Genomic DNA, 11677 nt, shown 5'->3' with positions numbered 1-11677 from the left:
CACAGCTACCCGTGTCTGACTGGGTCCCCCTATCCCGGACCAACAACCTACCTCTGGTCTGACAGGCCTCTATCCCGACCCAGACACAGCCTTACCTCTGGTCTGACTGGCCTCTATCCTACCAGACACAGCCTACCTCTGTCTGACTGGGCCTCCTATCCCGACCACACAGACGGCCGTCAGCTCCATAGGATGCGTTCTCGTTGTCCCCAAGGTTCTGGGTCGCAGGAAGTCACGGTACGCCACACAGATGGTCCGCAGCCCATCACACCCATCGCTCGATCACCTTCTTCACACATCTCGTCCCTTCTTCATTATCTCGGAGACGGAACAACCCGCGTCACCGTCCCTGGTTCAGATCTTAGTGCAACCTGGGGGGGGGGGGGGCAAAGGTTAGAGGTCAGAGTTAGTGTTTAGGTATTGGCCCTCTTAATGTCATTCCCGAGTTTAAGTGGCCACAATCCAAAATCAAAGCACAGCTAAGCCTTGATAGATCAGTGACGGACATCATAAAGTCAGTGTTTGCAGCTGCATCAATCCCCTGAATCACACACCCCTAGCTCCTTAGCCCTCTGCCAAAGGAAGATCGAGAGGGGTGGGAGAGGCATGTTCGCATTCAGTCTCAACTAGTGCGTAGACGTAGACCTAGAGGTTAGAGCCTAGAGGGTAGAGCCTAGAGGTAGATCCTAGAGGTATAGTAGGTTGAGCGTAGGCCAGAGGGCAGAGCCTAGAGGTAGAGCCATACGAGGTGAGCCTAGAGGGTAGAGCTAGAGGGTAGACCTAGAGGGTAAGGCTTGAGTTATTAGAGCCTAGGGTAGAGCTAGAGGTAGAGCCTAGAGGGTAGAGCCGAGAGGTTAGAGCCTATGAGGGTAGAGCACTTAGAGGTAAGCCTAAGGGTAAGCCTAGGGTAGAGCCTAAGGTAAGCCTAGAGGTAGGAGGTAGAGCCTTAAGGTAGAGAGCCTAGAGGGTAAGCCAAAGGGCTGCTTTCCTCTGGATACAGCGCTGGAAAACTGAAGAATCTATAGTAATCACATCAGCTGGTAAACCACTCACGTCTTCAGGACGATTCAGAGAGCTCCCTTGCTTACATCCTGAAGCTGGCCGTCTATAGTTGATGACCGTGGACATGGACTTCCTGTTCACTCCGTTTGTTCTGGCAAGTTTGTACACCTAGGTACAATCAAATTCGTTATTAAATGTCAGGAAACGAAAGAATTAACGAAGACAGAGAATTATAATCTAAATAGAGACAGAATTACATTAGTTTAAGAACAGAAAATGTTAGAGATTGTTATAGAACACACCGAAATAAAATAACATTCATGAAATTAGTTGGAGACAGAGAGCAGGAATGATCAGATATAATCCCAGACAAGTAACTAAGCCAAGAATTAATTAGACACTATAGACACAGAGAATGTTAAATCTAGATTTAATTAAAACAGAATTAGATATTAGAGACAGAATTGAATTACAGAATTAGACTAGAATAATTAGAATCTAGAACGATAGAATTGAAATTCAACAGGAATTAGATTAGAGACATGAATGTTAATTAGAATTAGAGACAGAATTAAGAATTAGAAAGAACAGAATTAATTAAGATTTGACAGAATTAGAATAGCAATAAAACAGAATATCAGATAGAATTAGAGACAAAATAGATAGAATAATTATATTGAACAGGATGAATTTAGCATAAGAGTAGAATTAGAGACAGAAATATTAAGCAGGAATTGATTAGAAGCAGAATTTGAATTAGAGAGGAATTTAGAATTAGAGACAAATTAGAATTAGAACAGAATTAGAAATAGAGGACAGAATTAAGATAAGACATAATTAGAATGAGAGACAGAATTAGAATTAGAGGACCAGAATTTAGCTTAGAGACAGAATTAGAATAGAGACAGAATAGATTAGAGACAGACTAATTAGAATTAGAACAAATTAAATATAATTAGAGCGACATTAGGAATAGAGGACAGAATTAGAATAAGACAACTATATAAATAAGAAAAACATCATCATCATCACCACCACATGAATAACCTAAACAAAATGGTGTGTAGACCTTTGTAAAGAGTTTCTCTGCGGTCTGTCTAATCATGGCACTTGCGCGGATGGCTGATGTTCTCTTCAGTCCAGCCACCAGCCCAGCAGACCACACTCTGTCTTGTGCCCACTGCATGCAGACCACCCTCCTTTAGTGGCAGGCTGGGAGTATGTGAGAGAGAGACCGAAGAAGAACAAGAACCCTATGGGGTCTTTCGAAGAGGAATCCCAAATGTGTGTTATGAGAGAGATTGACTACATCATTAACTTGATGGAAGGCTCCTCAGATGAGTTCAATTCCAGAAAAAACATTTTTACAAAAAAAAAACCAAAAGATTAGTGTCTATGAGCTTTCTTTTTAGCAAATTAAAAACTTTACTATCATCCCAAATACATGATTGCCATGGGCATTAATAAATACACCTGTTTCTGGCACGAGGAATGGCTGCGGGTAATCCTGAAGTGCTTGGCTTACTTCTGTTGGTCAGGACACCTCGCGCGGTACTGGTCTATTTTCTACCAGACCGTCAACCTGATCATATTAGCAAAATTCAGATTCCCCACCCAAACCAGCACTCCGTAGCGCTAGCACCATAGTTGAGAGCCGGAGGACAGCTAGCTTCCAATCCTCTCTACGGACATGACTTCAATACAAAACCTAGGAACTACTAGACCTCAGCCCCCTTCCATAGCCTACATGGTAATGTTGAAACCCAACTTCCGCAGGACGTACTCCCACCAAGTCGAAAGCTTTGCATTATTGAACCTGACTGTTGTCTCGTGCATAATTAAAGTGGGTTGAAACTAAGGTGTGTTCTAAAACATATGGAGATATAGAATTGTGATAGTTTGAGCATTTGATTAAAATATTATATTTATTCAAATTAGTTCTTCTAATTACAAACTACAGGATGGAGGAGTTGAATACAATATATTGTTTTCTTGTGGTTTGCATAGACAGTTTTATTTTTTGTGGGTAGATAGACAATCTTTATTCAATTGCCTCTCTCGCTAACTGTTTAGCAGTGCAACGTTAAGCTAGCACCGGATGTTATGCTTTTTCTTTATATGGCAGTTTTGCTCCCACTTCCTAAGATGCTAGCTAACGGCAATGCGACTAACAAACAAATGTGTGGATGTTATGCTGGAAGAACCCCTTTCGTGTGCCCACATCAGACAGAACTTCAACTTCTTGGATAAAGCATTTGATCATTATTTTCTTCTGTTAATGAACAAGTTATCTGTATTCCAAAATAATATTTAGAGAACCAAAAACACACCTCAGAGATATGCTGGTTGTAGTTGTTGAGACTGGATGTCATCCACGTAGTGTTAGACGGATTCCATAGTCGTTGAGACTGGATGATCGTAGTGTTGAGACTGGATGTCGTACGGGTGAGACTCGGATGTTATAGTGTAGAGACTGGATGTCATATATGTTGAATGATGCTTAGGATTTGAGACCTGGATGTTATATGTTGAACTGGATTCTATTTTATCTTATTTAAGTGATTAGACTGATCATAATTATAGTGTGGGACTGGATTTATAGTTGGAGACTGGATGTTATAGTTATGTGAGGTAACATGGATTATTCGATGAGACTGTGTTTATGTGTTGAGACTGGATTCGCTTAAGTGTTCTGAGACTGGATGTTCTAGTGTAGCAGACTGGATTTTATATGTAGAGACTGAGATGTCTAGATGTTAGAGACTGATGTCTAGTGATTACGGATGTTGTATTTATTGAGACGGAATGTCGTATTTTGCGACTGAGTTCGTAGTGTTGAAGACTGAATATAGCTTGTTTGAGAACTGGATGTATATGTTGAAGACTGGATTATAGTGCTGAGACTGATTATAGTTGAAACCTGATTGTTTTTAGTGTTGAGACTGAGCATTTAGTTCGTTCACCTTAACGTGTTTGAGACGGATGTCGTAGTGTTGAAAACTGGTGTTTATTTGTTAAGAAAGACTGGATGTAATGCTGAGGCAATAGATGATTGCTAGTGTTATACTGGATTTGTTGTAGTGTGAACTGTGAGTCGTAGTTTTGAGACGTGGTTCTTTAGTGTTGAGACTGATGTCTAGTGTTAGGCTGTTGTCTTAGTTTTGAACTGGATGTCATCGGTTGAGACCTGATGTCGTAGTTTGGTTTGAGATGATTTATAGTGTTGAGACGGTGTTCTGTTCTAAGGTGGAGCACGACCCATGTCGGACCTGTTGAGACTCGGCGAATGTCTAGTGTTGAACTGGATGTCTAGTGTGACAGACGAGTCTAGTTGTTGAGAATTGCTGGATTGTCGTAGGTTCTTGGACTGACTAGGGATGTTATCGGTTGAGACTGGATTATTAGTGATTGAGACTGGAATTATATAGTTGACTGAGATGTTTATGAGTGTTGAGACTGGATATTTGCTGTTGAGACTGGATCTATAGTGTTGGACTGGATGTCGTTGTTCTAGAGACGAGGTGTAGTGTTGAGACAGATCGTGTATGTTCACGACTGATGTGGTGGTTGAGACTGGATGTCGTATGTTGAGACTGGATGTTGATTTAGCTGTTTGAGGACCGGGGGGGGGTGTGTGTCGGGGCGGGATGTCGTACTGTTTCGATTTAGGAACTGGATGTGGTATGTTGAATGGATCTCTAGTTGTTGAGTCGGATGTTATACGTGTTTGAGACTGGAATTAAGTGTAGAGACTGATGTGTTTTCTTAGTGTAGACTAAGATGTAGTGTTGAGGACTGGATGTCTAAGTGTTGAATGATGTGAAGTTTGATGGATGTTTTATTTGTGGACTGGATGGTACTCACCGACCCCATGCGCGTTCGACCCTCGACGTGTTGGACTGACTGCTATGCTTAGGACTGGATTTCGTTATTGTTAAACTGGGATGTTTATAGTTTGAGACTGGATCGCCCCGTTTGAGTGTTGAGACTGGATTATTTCAGGTACGTGCTTGTTGAGAAGCATCGGTGTTCATTCGCTAGTATTAAAGCTAGTGCCTGGTTTGAGTACGATGTTATAGTGTTGAAGACTGCTTATAGTGAGTAGACTGGATGTATAGTGTTGAGACTGGTAGTTGTGTAGTGTTGAAGGCACTGGATGTAAATACATGATAACGTCATTACCACGGAAGAGGGTGGGGGAGTTGTTGAGATCTGGATGTCGGTAGTGTATGAGACTCCGATGTTATATGTTGAGACGGATCCACTCAGACTGTTCCTTTTCAGGGCTATCCTGATACGAAGATTAGAAAAAAAAGTAAATCATCGTGTGTTATTCTGGAGTATTTTATAGGAGTTAAAAAAACAATATAATGGGTTTTATGTTTGGTCATTCAAGGGATATTTATTACTTTGAAATCAAATAAAAAAATGATCCCCTTGGCTGGCGGACATTTAAATTGACCCGTTGTGACCAGTATTCTGTTAGGTAATCATAAATATTATTACCAAGACGCATTCCATTCCAGTCGTTACAGTAAACTAAGGAGTGTTTTCACATTCACATTAACCGCATGTAATCTGATTATCTTGTCTCTCCTGAAAAATTAAAAATTAGAATTAGAGACAGAATTAGAATTAGAGACAGAATTAGAATTAGAGACATAATTAGAATTAGAGACAGAATTAGAATTAGAGACAGAATTAGAATTAGAGACAGAATTAGAATTAGAGACAGAATTAGAATTAGAGACAGACTTAATTAGAATTAGAGACAGAATTAATTAGAATTAGAGACAGAATTAGAATTAGAGACAGAATTAGAATTAGAGACAACTTTATATAAATAAAAAACATCATCATCATCACCACCACAAATAACCTAAACAATAATGGTGTGTAGACCTTGTAGAGTTTCTCCTCTGGGATCTGGTTGCGGATGGGCTGATAGTCTCTCTTCAGGTCCAGCACCAGGCCCAGCAGACCACACTCTGTCTTGTTGCCCACTTGCATGGGCAGACCACCCTCCTTAGTGGCAGGCTGGGGAGATGGAGAGAGAGAGAGATACAGAACCATGGGGTGAGAAGTCAAATTGTGTGTTTGAGATTGACTACATTGTGAGGCTCCTCAGAGGAGTCAATTTCAGAAAACATAAAAAAAGTTATGCTTTTTAGATAAAACTTTACGTCACCAAATAATGGATTAAAACACTGTTTGCATCGAAGGTCTACAGTAGCCTCAACAGCACTCCGTAGGGTAGCACCATGATGTAGCCGGAGGACAGCTAGCTTCCATCCTCCTCTCGGTACATTGACTTCAATACAAAACCTAGGAGACTCGTAGACCTCAGCCCCTTCCATAGGCCTACATGGTAATTGTGACCACTTCCGGAGGACGTACTCCAACCAATCAAAGCTTTTGCATTATGAACTGACATGTTGTCTGACGTGTTGAGAAGCTTGGTGAGTTGGTGACATATTGGATAGAGATTGTGATAGTTGAGCATTTTTTAAATATTATTTAATTCAAATTAGTTTCTTCAAACTACAGGAGATGGAGGAGTTAGATTATATATTGTTTTCTTGGTTTTAGAGTTTATTTTTGTGTGGAGTTAGTGCAATTTATTTCAATTTGCCTTGCTAACTTTTGTAGCAGGTGCTAACGTTAGCTAGCTACCGGAGTGCAGTTTTCTCCTCCTAAATGGCTAGCTAACGCTAACAACAATGTAGTGGATGTTTGCTGAAGAACCCCTTTCATTGCCCACATCAGACTCAAGCTTCTTGGATAAAGCATTGATCATGTAATGAACAAAGGTCTATGTATTCAAACTAATATTAGAAGAACAAAAACACCTCAGAGATATGGCGGATGTCGTAGTGTTGAGACTGGATGTCGTAGTGTTGAGACTGGATGTCATAGTGTTGAGACTGGATGTCGTAGTGTTGAGACTGGATGTTATAGTGTAGAGACTGGATGTCATAGTGTTGAGACTGGATGTCGTAGTGTTGAGACTGCGATGTTATATGTGTTGAGACTGGATGTATAGTGTTGAAGACTGGATGTGTATAAGTGTTGAGACTGGAATGTTATAGTGTTTGAGACTGGATGTTATAGTGTTGAGACTGATGTTATAGTGTTGAGACTGGATGTTATAGTGTTGAGACTGGATGTCGTAGTGTTGAGACTGGATGTTATAGTGTAGAGATGGATGTTATAAGTGTAGAGACTGGGATGTCGTAGTGTTGAGACTGGATGTCGTAGTGTTGATACTGGATGTTGTAGTGTTGAGACTGGATGTCGTAGTTTTGAGACTGGATGTCGTAGTGTTGAGACTGGAAGTTATAGTGTTGAGACTGGATGTTATAAGTGTTGAGACTGATGTTATGTGTTGAGACTGGATGTTATAGTGTTGAGACTGGATGTTTAATACGTGTTTGAGAGCTGGATGCTATAGTGTTGAGACTGGATGTCGTAGTGGTTGAGACTGGATGTTATAGTGTAGAGACTGGATGTTATAGTGTAGAGACTGGATGTCGTAGTGTTGATACTGGATGTTGTAGTGTTTGAGAACTGGATGTTTCGTAGTTTTGAGACTGGATGTCGTAGTGTTTGAGACTGGATGTCGTAGTGTTGAGGCTGGATGTCGTAGTTTTGAGACTGGATGTCGTAGTGGTGAGACTGGATGTCGTAGTGGTGAGACTGGATGTTATAGTGTTGAGACTGGATGTTGTAGTGTTGAGACGGGGATGTCGTAACTGTTTGAAGACTGGATGTCGTAGTGTTGAGACTGGATGTTATAGTGTTGAGACTGGATGTCGTAGTGTTGAGACTGTGTACTGTTAGTAGTTGTGAGACTGGATGTTATAGTGTTGAGACTGGATGTTATAGTGTTGAGACTGGATGTTATAGTGGTTGAGACTGGATGTTATAGTGTTGAGAACTGGGATAGTTATAAAGTGTTTGAGACTGTTGATGTCGTAGTGTAGAGACTGGATGTCGTAGTGTTGAGACTAGATGCTGTAGTGTTGAGACTGGATGTGGTAGTGTTGAGACTGATGTCGAGTGTTGAGACTGGATGTTCGTAGTGTTGAGACTGGAATGTCGTACTGTTGAGACTGGATGTCGTAGTGTTGAGACCTGGATGTCGTAGTGTTGAGACCTGGAATGTTATAGTGTTGAGATGGATGTTATAGTGTAGAGACTGGATGTCGTAGTGTTGAGACTAGATTGCTGTAGTGTTGAGACTGGATGTCGTAGTGTTGGACTGGATGTTGTAGTGTTGAGACTGGATGTTATAGTGTTGAGACTGGATGTTGTAAGTGTTTGAGACTGGATGTCGTAGTGTTGAAGACTGGATGTCGTAGTGTTGAAACTGGATGTTTATAGTGTTGAGAACTGGATGTTGTGTGTTGAGACTGTTTTGTAGTGTTGAGACTGGATGTTGTAGTGTTTGAGACTGGATGTTATAGGTGTTGAGACTGGATGTTATAGTGTTGAGACTGGATGTTATAGTGTTAGACTGGAATGTTGTAGTGTTGAGACTGGATGTTATAGTGTTGAGACTGGATGTCGTAGTGTTGAGACTGGATTTATAGTGTTGAGACTGGATTCCCACTCAGACTGTTCTTTCAGGCTTCCTGATAGAGATTAGAAAAAAAAGTAAAATTTCTTTAATTCTGAGTATTTTAATAGAGTAAAAACAATATAATGGGTTATGTTTTGGTCATTCAAGGGATTTTTTTACTTTGAAATAAAATGACTGTGTGGGACATTTAAATGAGTTGTGACCAGTATTCTGTATGTAATATAAATATATTACCAAGACGCTATCCTGTCAGTCGTTACAGTACTAAGGAGATGTTTCACATTCACAATTAACCGCATCATCTGATTATTTGTCTCTCCTGAAATTAAACATCAACGCGGACACATATTTTTAAACTACGTCTGTCATTGACAAAACACCCGATGCCATGCTTAAAAAGAATAACTTCTCTCTTTCATCATTTTCCTTAAACAAATAAAAGCTAATTTAACAACATTTCTGGAAATGTATATTTTATTGTTTTGTAAAAGAAACGCCTGTTATTACTTGCTGCATCTCAAAAGTGTATTGGTTCTGGTGGGCTAGGGCTCTTGAACCTCATACTGCAGCATCCTACCATTTATTTGTGGTTCTATGCTTTATCTTTTGAGATTTGAAGTGGATTGGAGTGAGTTTGGAGGAATGTGGAGATTGGAAGTGGAGATTTGTAGTGGAGATTGGAAGTGAGATTTGAAGTGGACAGATTTGAAGTGGGGAGATTTTGATGAGTTTGAAGGGGATTGAAGTGGAATGGTGGAGATTTGGAAGTGAGATTTGAAGTGAGATTTTGAAGTGGAGAGTTGAAGTGGAGGATTTGAAGTGGACGATTTGAAGGTGGAATTTGAAGTGGACCATTTGTAGTGGAGATTTGAAAGTGGAGATTTAGTGGCGATGGAAGTGGAGAATTTGAGAAGTGGAGATTTGCGTAGATGGATGGAGATTTTGAAAGTGGCAGATTTGTAGTGGACATTTGAAGTGGACATTTGTAGTGGCGATTTGAAGTGACGATTTGAAGTGGAGATTTGAAGTGGAGATTTGAAGTGAGGATTTGAAGTGGCAGAGTTGAAGTGGAGAGTTGCAAGTGGAGAGTTGAAGGTGAGATTTTGTAAGTGGAGATTTGCAAGTGGAGATTTGTAGTTGGAGATTGGAAGTGAGATTGGACAGTGGGATTGGAAAGAGATGAAGTGCGAGATTTTGATGGAGATTTTGGGGCCATGACAGATTTGTAGTGGAGATTTGTAGTGGAGATTTGAAGTGGAGATTTGAAGTGGAGATTTGTAGTGGAGATTTGTAGTGGAGATTTGAAGTGCTTGCTTACCTTCATTTTACAGTACAGAGGTTAGAGTTTTCAATGTGAAGGGCCAGTTCTCAAACAGTAGACAATTTCATTTTGTATGTCACTTCAGCCCCTCAGCGTGTGAGGACTGTTATGTTGGTATCTGGGTTTAACAACAGAGTGCTGTTGTACACGTGTGTGTTAGCTGGCTATGACAAGGACAAGAGACGGCAGCACATGCTGTCCTCTCCAATGTACCTCTTCGGATTGAGCTCTACTTCTGCAGAGCCTCACTGTGTGTGTGTGTGTGTGTGTGTGTGCGTGTGCGTGTGTGTGTGCGTGGAGGACTCAGAGAGGATACATCAAAACACTGTGATTGTAATGTGAAGATGAGCCTCCTGGTTCTGTCATCCCCAGCCGTCATCAGCAGAACTGTCTATCACTGAGAAGGCGCTGTCGACGATGACACAGTCCTCTGCATAGTGTTCAAACTAGCTATCAGCCTCCATGATCCTCTGTCTCAAAATAATCATTATTCATATTAGCCGCCATAGCCATCTAAAAATCATTTCAAAAGCTTGCTAACGCGTGAACAGTATAATTGTTGTTTTATGTCTGTATCTCTGTAATGTATCTGGATCTACAGTATGTTTCTGTATGTGTACTGTATCTATGCAAAACAATAAGGACCACGATGGAAATAAGTCCCCGACTTTATTGTGCAATCCCATCTCACATTTTAAATCTGTGTACTGTGTATATACTGTATGGGGTATTTATATCTATGGCCGTGTGGAGCTACGAGTGACGCAGCAGGTCTAAGGCACTGCATCTCAATACAAGACACGTTACTACAGTCCCCGGTTCGAATCCAGGGCTGTATCACTTCCGGCCGTGATTGGGAGTCCCATAGGGCGGCGCACAATTGGCCCAGCGTCGTCCGGGGTTTGGCCGGGGGGGTTAGGCCGTCATTGTAAATAAGAATTATTTCTTAACCGACTTGCCTAGTTAAATAAAGGTTCTAGAATGAAGGTTGTAGAATGAAGGTTGTAGAATGAACGTTGTAGAATGAAGGCTGTAGAATGAAGGTTGTAGAATGAAGGTTCTAGAATGAAGGTTGTAGAATGAAGGTTGTAGAATGAAGATTATAGAATGAAGGTTGTAGAAATGAAGATTATAGAAATGAAGGTTGTAGAATGAAGATTCCTAGAATGAAGGTTCTAGAATGAAGGTTCTAGAATGAAGGTTGATATGAATGAAGGTGTAGATATGGAAGGTTGTAGAATGAAGGTTGTAGAATGAAGGTTCTAGAATGAAGCTGTAGAATGAAGGTTCTAGAATTAAGGTTCTAGAATTAAGGTTCTAGAATTAAGGTTCTAGAATGAAGGCTGTAGAATGAAGGTTGTAGAAGGAAGGTTCTAGAATGAGGGTTCTAGAATGAGTGTTGGAGTTTGCTAAAGTTGTCTGTGAGTGTGGGTAGGCTACAATGACTGTGTGCTTCCTAATATGGACATCCAAGTCTGTTCCTGTACATCTGTTGTGTGAAAATGTTCAAACAAGCATGTAGGATCCTGTTGACGGGTAGAAACACAGGCATGCAGCCAGCCGAAGGACGCACTATTATATAAAGAGAGAAAGGAACATTTCAATAAGGCTTGGTTCACCTCATTTTTAGATTTAGTGTCGTTTCCGCCGGCTTGTCGTGGGAGAATGGTGTGAAGGGGTAACAGTCCATATCACACCATTGGTGCTGTCTGTCAACTTAATGGTTTATACAGTACCAGTCGAAAGTTTGGACACACCTACTCATTGATTCT

At 40.8% G+C, this 11677-nt stretch overlaps 1 pseudogene; it reads right to left on the bottom strand.

The window, feature by feature from the left end:
• LOC112073617 (plasma membrane calcium-transporting ATPase 2-like) overlaps positions 1-11677 on the bottom strand; it is a 77195-nt pseudogene that overhangs the window by 38326 nt on the left and 27192 nt on the right.

Source organism: Salvelinus sp. IW2-2015, unplaced genomic scaffold (assembly GCF_002910315.2).
Source record: "Salvelinus sp. IW2-2015 unplaced genomic scaffold, ASM291031v2 Un_scaffold2320, whole genome shotgun sequence".
In the NCBI taxonomy this organism is placed as follows: Eukaryota; Metazoa; Chordata; class Actinopteri; order Salmoniformes; family Salmonidae; genus Salvelinus; species Salvelinus sp. IW2-2015.
The sequence above is the reverse complement of the archived record's forward strand: the minus strand, read 5'-3'. Positions and strand labels throughout refer to the sequence as shown.